General features: G+C 43.0%; 1 non-coding gene across 1 annotated transcript; it reads left to right on the top strand.

Moving 5' to 3' along the window:
- The first annotated feature begins 6,869 nt into the window (after positions 1-6,869).
- Positions 6,870-6,940, top strand: TRNAG-GCC. Its single transcript has one exon. It is a non-coding gene; the product is annotated as a tRNA-Gly (tRNA).
- Positions 6,941-10,664: the final 3,724 nt, after the last annotated feature.

Raw genomic sequence — 10,664 nt, 5'->3', positions numbered from 1 at the left:
GAATTTGTTTGCAACATAGTCGTGTTATAGATTTTTTTCCCCATCTTTACTTTTTTTTTGCAACATCAGTGATGTGTTGGGAGAACTATTGCAACATAGGTAATGTTGCAGAACAATTTGCAACCGAAAAATGTGCAAAAACGTTGGCGTTGTTGCCTGTGTCGAGCGCGTCGCCACCGACCTCAACAAAGCAATATCACAACTGCTCCTGCTGTTTCAGAAGCACGTTGGGGAGCACCACCACTGCCGCCGGTGACCACCACCGCCACCGTCTACCACTTATGCCGCCTACATGAACAGGAAAAAGGGATCTCTGGATCCATACAGAGGCCGGCCACCGCCGGCGGAGATCTCTGAATTGTTGTTCAACGTGTGCTTGTATTATTCAGTTTCAGTTGGATGGTTCTTCTGTACGCCTTGCCACTTCTCATTTTTGTGCAGTCTGAATCTGGTACTGTAGTTCGTAAGTCTGCGGGTACAACCTCTCATTTTCATTAACCTCTGTGTAGTTTGGATTACTGCAATTCATTCGTGATTTTGTTGTTTAGATGTTGTCAGGTTTATTAATTAGGTGGCATACTGAAATTTTCAAGCTCTATGGTTGCTGCCATTCTAGTTAAACTGAAGTTAGTCAACTTTGTTAATTTCTGACGGGTCATTCCTTTTTTCTAAGTGGACTTGTCATCCACCAAGAACAGCTTAGGTGCTCAGAAAATCGGAATATGTCAGATTCAGATCAGCTTCTTGGGATCAATTCGATGCTTTTCGCAAATAGTGCGCCCATGTTTTTTATTAGAGGCAGGGAACATGCCAGATGCAACCGACGCTTTATTAGGATGTCACACAAAAAGTTTGTTAATTGTTGCTATTAAGACACCAGAGTTTTTTTTTCTATGTTTATACCACACTAGGTAATTTTCTATATACTATAAAAACATTCTTCTATTATGGGACGGAGGAAGTAGGTAATCAGTGGACACAAAGCCACCAATTTTGTGTAGGCGCTAAGTTTTTCTGATGATTCATTTCTATATATTTATGTACTTTTGTATGGATATGCATTTCTAATTTACTTGCATTGGCAAGAGCCATTCGCCGTCTATGAGATACGCACCACTGCACACTCTCCATCTTTGAGTATGGGCATGCTTCCTGTTTTTGTTGTAATGATGTTACTAGCTTTTATGCGTTGTGCTTTGTGAGTATGAAGAAATAGAGTTGTTACTGCTTAAATTAATTTTCAAGGTTTGTAGTTTGACATCAAATTCTTTACATAGAAATCTTTACTGTTTGTAGTATGAATTTTGTAATTAATTCGTGCTTCTATGCTGTTTAGGCTTCGTTAGCTTTCTCATTTTCTCTACTCATTTTGGTGCCATATCAAAATTTCAAACCTCTACTGTTGGCGCCATCTCAAAGCATCTGGGCATGCCATTGTGGTAGCTTGGAGGACTTCGGGCTTTGTTTGGACTAGAGCCATGGCGTGCACTACCAAATATTTGGTCGTTGACCAAAGGGATTCTTGCGTTTGGTTCAGATCCAATCTTTTGGCATGCCCCTGACCCATTGGTCCTTCCGGTTTATACCACAACCAATTATTTGGCGAGGCGCCGATGGCCATTGTGTCCGCCAAAATTTTGGCGTGCCCTTGGTTTTGCAAGGTGAGTGCAGGCACAATCCAAATGCAGCCTTCGTACTTTTGGATGGCGCAACAGGTACTGCCAGCAACAGAGGCATTTGAGTTGTGACTGTAATTGATAGGCACTCAATGACTCAAACCTTGTGGACGTCATGGTGATATGATCAGTTCGATGGAATATCTGAAGAGGATTGCTGGGTGAATATAATGCACCTCAAATTAGGCTGTTTTAGCAGCCAAATGATGCTCAGGTGTGCAATGCACCTGCTCAAAGTAGCAACGTGTGATTGTAGTTCGCTGAGACACCCCAAACATAATACTCCCTCCGTCCGAAAATACTTGTCATTGAAATGGATGTATCTAGATGTATTTTAGTTATAGATACATCCATTTTCATTCATTTTGATGACAAGTATTTTCGGACGGAGGGAGTATCATTCTAGCTTGGCATCTGAAGACATAAGTAGTAGTCTTACCTTCCAATAGTCGAGAAGGCACCGCGAGCATGACCTTCAATCACGCAGCGGCACATGCGACTTAGGGTCAGTTCTTTTGGCAGCTTAAAAATTAAGCCGCCTTCTCCCCAACTTTTTTCATAAGTCACCTCCTTCATTTATTGGGGTTTTTGAACTAATTACGCGATAACTAATTTACAAGAAGCAACAAATTTAGGGAGCGGCTTATTTTTTAAGCTGGGGAGAGGCAGCTTATTTTTTAAGCCACCTAAAAGAACTAGCCCTTAAGGTCAAAGCTTTTGTCTTGGCGCAGTCTGGCTTCGCAGATAAAAACATTAAGGTCATCACTATCCTGGTGCAAGCGCAACGGATGAAAAGACACGCCCAAGAAACGATAATCTCATTGGAGCAGCACAAGGAATGGAAGAGGAAGATCGGAGCATCGACCTAGCCGCACGGGAGTCTCGAATGAGCTATTTGGTTGTGGTGTCTAAACCTAAGGGTCAGGCTAACCCTCTTGTGTTCGCTAAACTCTTCCGGCTGTCCATTTACGTGAGTCAACTCATTTGCTTTCTAAATAAGTATGGAAATTTATTTTCACACACAAACAATTTTTATTGATTAAACTAATTTTTATGTAAAAATTCTCCTAGTCTAGATTAAGTTTGAGGGTTGCTACGCGTCGGTCGGTGGATCTTTTTAAAAGATCTGCCGCCTCGCGAGCCGTGGGATCTAACACAATCAAGCGGCCAAACTTCTTACTCTACTTTGCAACAGAGGTCTTGTTGCAGAAACATTTGTAACAAGGGCTATGTTGCATTTTTTTGCAACATAGTTTGTGTTGCGGAATTTGTTTGCAACATAGTCGTGTTACGGGTTTTTCCCTATCTTTACTTTTTTTGCAACATCAGTGATGTGTTGGGAGAACTATTGCAGCATAGGTAATGTTGCAGAACAATTTGCAACGGAAAAATGTGCAAAAACGTTGGTGTTGTTGCCTGTGTCGAGCGCGTCGCCGCCGACCTCAACAAAGCAATATCACCTGTTTCAGAAGCACGTCGGGGAGCACACCACTGCTGCCGGCGACCACCACCGCCACCGTCTACCACTTATGCCAGCCTACATGAACAGGAAAAAGGGATCTCTGGATCCATACAGAGGCCGGCCACCGCCGGCGGAGATCTCATCGTCTTCGTCGTCGCGGGGGTGTGCCCAAGTGGCCCGACAGGCCCGCGCCGCTGCACTTTCTAATCCCGGCCGCCCGCACAAAGATCAATCGGTTGGAACGAATCATTTCCCATTAAGTTTTCATTTTTGCATATTTAAATTAAGTTATTTTAGGTAAGGATAATTAAATTAGGTTTTTTCATACAAAAGGAAACCATACTAGTTTTAATGGGCCGAACTGACAGGGCCTCTTTAGCTCAACACACGTTGAACCAGTGCGCGTGGGCCGTCGGTCCAAAATGAACATGGCCTGATGCGCGAGCGGCGCCGTACATAAATACAGCACCACCCCTCCGACAAACCCTAACCATCCAGGTCTAACGCGAGCGGCGGCGGTGGGTGTAGGCGGCTGCGACGGCGGTCGAGGTTCGTGCGCCCTCCCGCTTCCTCTCCGACGGCCCCTCCGCCACGCTGCCCCGCTCCCGCTCCGGGACTCTCTTCCCGGCGAGAGCGCACCACCTGTTTGACCGATGGCCGAACCAGGGAGCAGGTCCTCTGGTTGAACTTGTCCATAGCATCATCCATCCTACCCTTCAACGGCGGTTGCCGACGCCCCACGGTGGGTAGGATGGCTGGTGCTATGGGTAGCTTCAACCAGATGCTTAGGAAGTCGCTTTTATCGTTGCTGCTGCCCAGATCAAGGCGCGCAGAAGCAGGGAGCCAATTCTCTGGTTGAATTTGTCCATAGCATCAGCTAATCCTCTGCTTTTTGCACGATGGGTACTATGATGGCTGGTGCTATGGATAAATTCAACCCGATGGTTGTGACATACCCGATTTGAGTAAGAAACTTTGCTCAACTTTGAGTGAGCCGACAATCAGGTTGAAGCAGGCAGTTGCTCATCCCAGTCGCCCGGTTGAAATTTTGATATACAACTTGCCGTTCAACTATGACAGACTCCTTTTGCAGAATGGGAAGGATAGTTGTATTCTATTATCTGGAAAAAGATAGTTAAAATCTAGATCTAATTAACTTGCCTTGTTTTTGCGGTTCTGAGATGCATACATGGTAGTGCTGAGGACCAAGATCTGGACACTGCTAAGGAGATGGAAGAGGGAGGGGGCTCATTTGGATTGATTGAGTTATCTAACTGTTTCCATGCGATTCAAGACCTTGCTTGTCTTCTTCTAAGTTACATAGTGTCCTACATATTGGTTGTTGTTCAGTTTGCTGTGGCGAATTTTGCTTGAATTTGTTGCAGCAAACTTGTGGTCATGTATGGTTTTTAGTTCAGCGTGCATAAAAGGTTAGAAAGCTCGTTAATGTATTGTTCTAAACTGAAAGTTTAAGTGCCTTTTCCACCCATGGTATTGTGGTGGTCATAATATCATGTCTCACAATTATTGATGGCCAGATCTACAAATATAAGTTCATTAAGTGCATTCCTGAACGGTATGTATTTTAGCCCACTCTGTTTCTCCTGGTTATTAATCTATGCACAGCAAGCTCTTCTGTGCTTGATGACAAATAAAGGTTGCATCTTGGATGTTTGCTTGATTTGCATGAGCCATTTTGCTGTCAGCTAAACCGTTAAAAGTCAGATGCAAGATATGTTTCTTGGCACAAGTGGTATTTTTCAGTCAGCGCATCTTTAAAGTCTGAAGATGCACTGTTTTCTTTGAAACTGAGCCACCGTGGTTGAATTCTAGTTTCATTTGGACAAGTTACCCCAAGTATCATCAATTCATGATGGCTAGTTTGGTGTGGTGAATTGGTCCTGGTCCTGATTTAAGAGTTTTTTTATGCTACTGTGTTGTAAGGGAGAAAGGTTAGGTATCTATATGGCTATTGTTTTAGCTCTTGCAGATTGCAATATACTTCCTCTGTACCGAAATACTTAGTTGGGGGAAACTAGTACAAGTTCCCAGTATTTTGGTACAGAGGGAGTATGACATGTTGATTGTTTTGATCTCTTGATATGGTTAGCTTTGGATGCACTAGTGCCTGATGCATATGTTTGTTTACTCGGTTTGAACTCTGAATGATATGTTAGTTCTGCTGGTATTTTGAGGAGGCAGGCTGTGGTTATTCTCCTGGCCCTGAGAAGGGTGAATCAGGCAACCTGCTCACCACCGGAGCGCCAGGAACATCGAGTCAGGGTGCCTCACTTTCTATTTGAATCTGTGCGGTAATGAAGGCAAAAAAAGAAGTTTCTACTTGCTCTGTTCTTGCAACTAAACAGAGAAAAGCCGTTCTTACTGAAGCATTACGGTCTGTACTTACTGAAGCATTACGGTTACTATCAACCTACTAGGAATAGGAGTAATGTGATCAATTTGGTACGTCAGCACCCTGGTTCTGGTTGATGATTGTGTAACCTGTAAAATAAATATAGAAAAGCATACTTGCTTAAAAAATTATGCTTGAGGCAGATGTGCAGGGGTTAAAATCAATGCTTTTTGTGTGGAGGATGTAGTTGCAACCATTGATTAATTTGTTTCCTGATGTGCTCAATCTGTGTGTGTGTGTGTGTGTTTCAGCAGTTTAGCAGTATTATTTTGGCTATTCTTTTCATGAATCAACCCAAGTGGTTGATTTTTGTTTCCAGGTCAGAAGATTTTGTGCCTCAGAAAAGGTAGAATGTCTGAGTTTACTGGGCGTCACAGTCCTCGTTTCTGCTGGAGCATACATGCATATGTGATACGTAGGTTGAAAGCCAGGCTTCATTTGCTACTTGCTCGAATGTTTTACCACCCACATCATCAACTCTTTGTTTTCCTGTTTTGTCTGCAGGACCGACCATGAATTCGACCAGATCATGTGTATTTGCTACTTGCTCGAATGTTTTACCACCCACATCATCAGCTCTTTGTTTTCTGTTTTGTCTGCAGGATCGACCATGAATTCGACCAGATCATATGTATGAATACAGATGGATCATATGTATGCTTTGACTGCATTTCTGAAATGATTGATTTCGTTGAGCAGTGGAAGTCTCTCACCGCTGCTGGAGATCGGGATGCCTCCTCCGACATGTCTCTAGGATCCGAGCCTGCTTGCTGCTCTTCGATCTTCGACTGTTCCGTCTTCCATGTTCGACAACTTAGTTTTCTGTTGTCCTGGGCCATGATGTTGTGCCGCAATGCCATATGCTGTAATGGAACAGTTTTACTGTATCGTTTGGACCTCCGTTTCAATGTGTATGGCTACTCCAACGGCTTTAGTTATAAAGGTGGGCTTCGGCCTTTTTCTCTAGAAGAAGAAAACGAATGTACTGAGGTCTGTTTGCCCATTAATGATTTTCCATCTCACCTGGAGATGGAGTTGTGTTCGCTAATTGGCTATAAGTTCTTTTTTTGACAGCAGAATGTGTTGTACTGGTTATATGGACAAAATCGTGGTTGACATTGAGCTTACTTGGCATGTTCTCTGAATTAGTTCTTGCTGATTTATGTGTCATGTCAGAAGTGCCAAGAACTGAATGATATGTGGATCGAAGCTGTGTATTAAATTTAGTTGGACAACACTAAAATGCATGGGTAAATAATACTATTTGCCTTTTCAGTCCAAGAATTGTCTACGTGCTTTTAAGTCGTTGTTCAGCAAAGCACCAGTGGTCTAGTGGTAGAATAGTACCCTGCCACGGTACAGACCCGGGTTCGATTCCCGGCTGGTGCATTTTTTGATTTCCCTTGGGCCTCCTCACTTCTGTTCGTATAATAATATTAATTTGCACGCTAATGTCACTTGTGGATTTCATTTTTTTTTCCGGCAGCTTGTGGATTTCTTGGACCTTGTCACTTGTGTTCATAGTATAAGTTTTAAGTTACACACTAATGTTACTTGTCCATATAGTGTCGAGACACGTGGCTACCTCCCGTTTTCCCAACCTTAGCCGCTGCGAGCAGCTCGCTGTGTAGTTAGGTTTTGGATTTGTAGGTCGTTGTGCGTCGATGGGGTGGTGGAGGGGCGCCCGGACGAAAAAAATCTGCCTCAGCTCCACTCTCACACCGGCGATGCCCCTCATGGCGTCTTCTCGGAGTTGATGGCATCGTCTGTCTGCCGATCATTCAGATCGGCGGCGGTAGGGTTCATGGATGGTATTGTCGAGGCGGCGACAGCGACTCCATCAGGTGTATCTCTCCTTCTGCTCTGTCCCCGTTGTAGTGCCGTTGTCTCCGACGTCATTGCAGAGTAGGGAGGTAGGGAGGTTTTGTCGTTCAGGAGTACCCGCAAACTGTTGTCTACGCAAGTGACAGCTGGAAGTGGAGCATCTTGTGTTGGGTCTGTGGTTGGAGGCTAACAGTTCTGGTTTCCTTCGACGACGTCGTCGTCATGCAGGGGTGTCAGTTCTGAAGTTCGATGGTGTGTCCGGGGACATGTTGCCCCAGTCAGATTCTTTCAACGGCTATGATTTTGCTTCTGGCAAACTACTTTGGAGGTCCGTAAAGCTGCAGATCAGCGATGGAGCCGCATCGAGCTTGGGTGAAGAGGTGATCTGTCTTCTTACCCTTTGGTGGCCGCTTTGGTGGTGTCGAAGAAGGTGGACAAACGCTGGTATTTTGCATATGATTTTTCTATCTTTTCAGTCATGTAAGGTCGGTGCTTACGTGCCTTGTAACTTGATCTTTATCCTATAAACGAGACACGTATTACCATGAAAAAAATATAGTGTTGACACAACTTATGTGGTAGAGTACGAATGAGGAAGGTGGTGGGTTGTGATTGGTGGACAGGCTGATGACCCGGTCGTTCGCTGCTGTTTCTAGATGGACGGACTAGATGAATCGGATCGATGACTGTCATGTTCCTATCTGTGGGCTGCATCTTCTTAATAGCTGGGTTGCGTCCCACTGAGCCATGGGCCATGTAACTAGAGATACTTGTCACCCCTCAAAAAAAGAAAAGGAAAACTTAAGTCAGACGGTGTATGTGTGAGGTAAGTACTTATATTGTGGGACGGAGGGAGTAGGAGAGAGCAATATCGAAAAAGGATTCTCGTGCCGCTTTATAAATAAAACCCCAACATGATATAGCCACACCGAAATGGCGGTCCGTAGAAGAAACAACTAGGTTCGAAAAGGAAAAAAGAAAGAGATAGTACCAGTTGGGGGCATCATCATAACAAGCCAACAAAAGGACGCATCGGTTTCCCCTTCTGTACTAAAACTATTTCCCTTTTATCAAGCAGGGTATGTCTTCCTCTCCAACATTCGGTTTCCCTCTCCAGTCCCCTTCTCTGTAGTTCCAAGTGAGACTAAATCATGACAATTGTCTCTAAAAAAGATCGTGACAACTGGTGATAACGATTGAAATACCACCAAACATTCAAACAGATGTTACATCTGGCACAATTTGAACACTTAGGATGGTTTTGCCGCTTTGTCGCTAGCATTTGATAAAAATGACGAGTCGAGTAACTACAACACAACTGGTTTACATCTGGACCCAAATCAAGGTTGGAGTTGCGCTCTCCTTCACACTGAAACACTACCAAACATACAAACTATAAAATGTACATCTAGCATGGTTTAAACGCAACTCAAAATCCAGGGCTTCAGTCCTTTAAATGCAAGTGTTGGGGGCACTGGATATTCTCCCCCTTCAAACCTTGAAGCATGGCATCCCCATCTGGCTTGACCCTCAGGGTCAAATCAAAATAGTCAATCCGAAGGTTACGATAGCTTGTGTGGAGTTATTAATGGCCTCGGCCGGTGTGGGCCATGATCTGAAATGAAGAGAGAATAGACCAAATCTTGTGGGTTAATGATATTGAATCTTTTTATTGAGTGTGATATCACTCCATCCAGTAATGCAAATGGTGTCATGGTTCCAGACATTACTTCCAATTACAATATATTCATGAAATCAAAATGCATAATGTGAAAAAGCTTTTTGAGGTAATTCAAATGTATGATATAAAATATTCATGGCCAAATCTTGAGTTTTACTCCATCGATCCATTCAATTCTCAAACGAACTAGCAAAAAATGCATAAGTGCATCTATATGCACAAATGGCCTATTGGGGGTCAATATTAAATAGGAGAAGTTTCAATTCGATAAAAATCTGAGAAATTTACGTACAAAAGGAAAAAAAAGTGGGAGTAGATGACATATCGAAGTTATAAAGGGAATGGTTTTCTATTATGCAAAATCCAATCGAGTTTAGTTATCTCTTGATGGAGATACTATGGGCAATCAACGTTTTTCCTTCAATATATACCCTGCCACTCACCCCTTACCTAGGAACTCATGCCTCTCCCAGCACCCACCGCCACCTTATTTCTCAATAGTGTCGCCTTCAAATCCAGCGAGGCCACCCAAAGCGCCACCACCACTTGTATTTACCAAGTGCCTCATTCCATGCCCTCACATCTTCTCCCACTTAACAACCACCACCTTCAGGTAGCTAACAAAAAGAGAAATTGTCAGCCCATGACAATGATGAGAAAATGATAAGATGTATTTGGTAGCAAGATGGACATTTGGCGAAGGGAATTCGATGAAACGATGTTCTCCTCGGTGGTGTTAAGTTGTTTTGGATGGCGGTAATGCTCGTGCACTCTTTGACATGGGGTAGGACAATCATGAACCTTGCTGAGATGAGTACTCCCACCCAGAGTACTATTGTTCAAGAGAATGGCAAAGTAAATCCCTTGATGATTCCTAAAAAAAGTCATGACATAGATCTCCATCCTTTATAGTTAACCAGTTTTATATGATAATAAATCTTTTCTATAGTCGCATATGTACAATCGATCTATTTTTGCGTAAACTACAAACTATATAATACCGGCAAAGGAAGGATCAAGGTAGCCTTTTGAATTCGCTATTCAATAATTTATGTGATTACCATTAACAACTTACAGATCACTCATGCATTATGTTATAAAAGATGAACTATTAACACAGAACGCAGATCAGTCAACTTAGGCCTGATAGTAAGAAATCACAGTACTGCATAGGTCAGCCATCTTAATTCACATACTAATTAATACGAAATCACAGTGGTTCGGTTCAACAAATTGAAAATGTCAATTGCTCAGTATGATTGGGATATTACTTTCATATGCGAAGATTATAGTGTTTCTTTAGCATAAGGTGAGAGAAAATCAAATCAGAAGAGTACACGATACTTAGGGGGGTTAATTTAAAGCTCATCCCCCAAATATAGAAAAGTAAAATACATTCTCTCTCATGAAGAGATAGTTTCTTCTGACCAACATAATGATAACATCATTTCTTTTTCCTTTTCATGACATAGGACATTCCTGTATTAAAGAACAACTTATGACAAATCCGAAAATCTGATTTAACCCCAAATCTGTTTCTTCAGGCATTGAATTGTTTTTTCCAACTCAGCCTTCTCGGCCTCTCGAGTTTCAGATGCTTGCTTAATC

This window comes from Triticum dicoccoides, chromosome 6B, assembly GCF_002162155.2.
Source record: "Triticum dicoccoides isolate Atlit2015 ecotype Zavitan chromosome 6B, WEW_v2.0, whole genome shotgun sequence".
NCBI lineage: Eukaryota > Viridiplantae > Streptophyta > Magnoliopsida > Poales > Poaceae > Triticum > Triticum dicoccoides.
The sequence above is the reverse complement of the archived record's forward strand: the minus strand, read 5'-3'. Positions and strand labels throughout refer to the sequence as shown.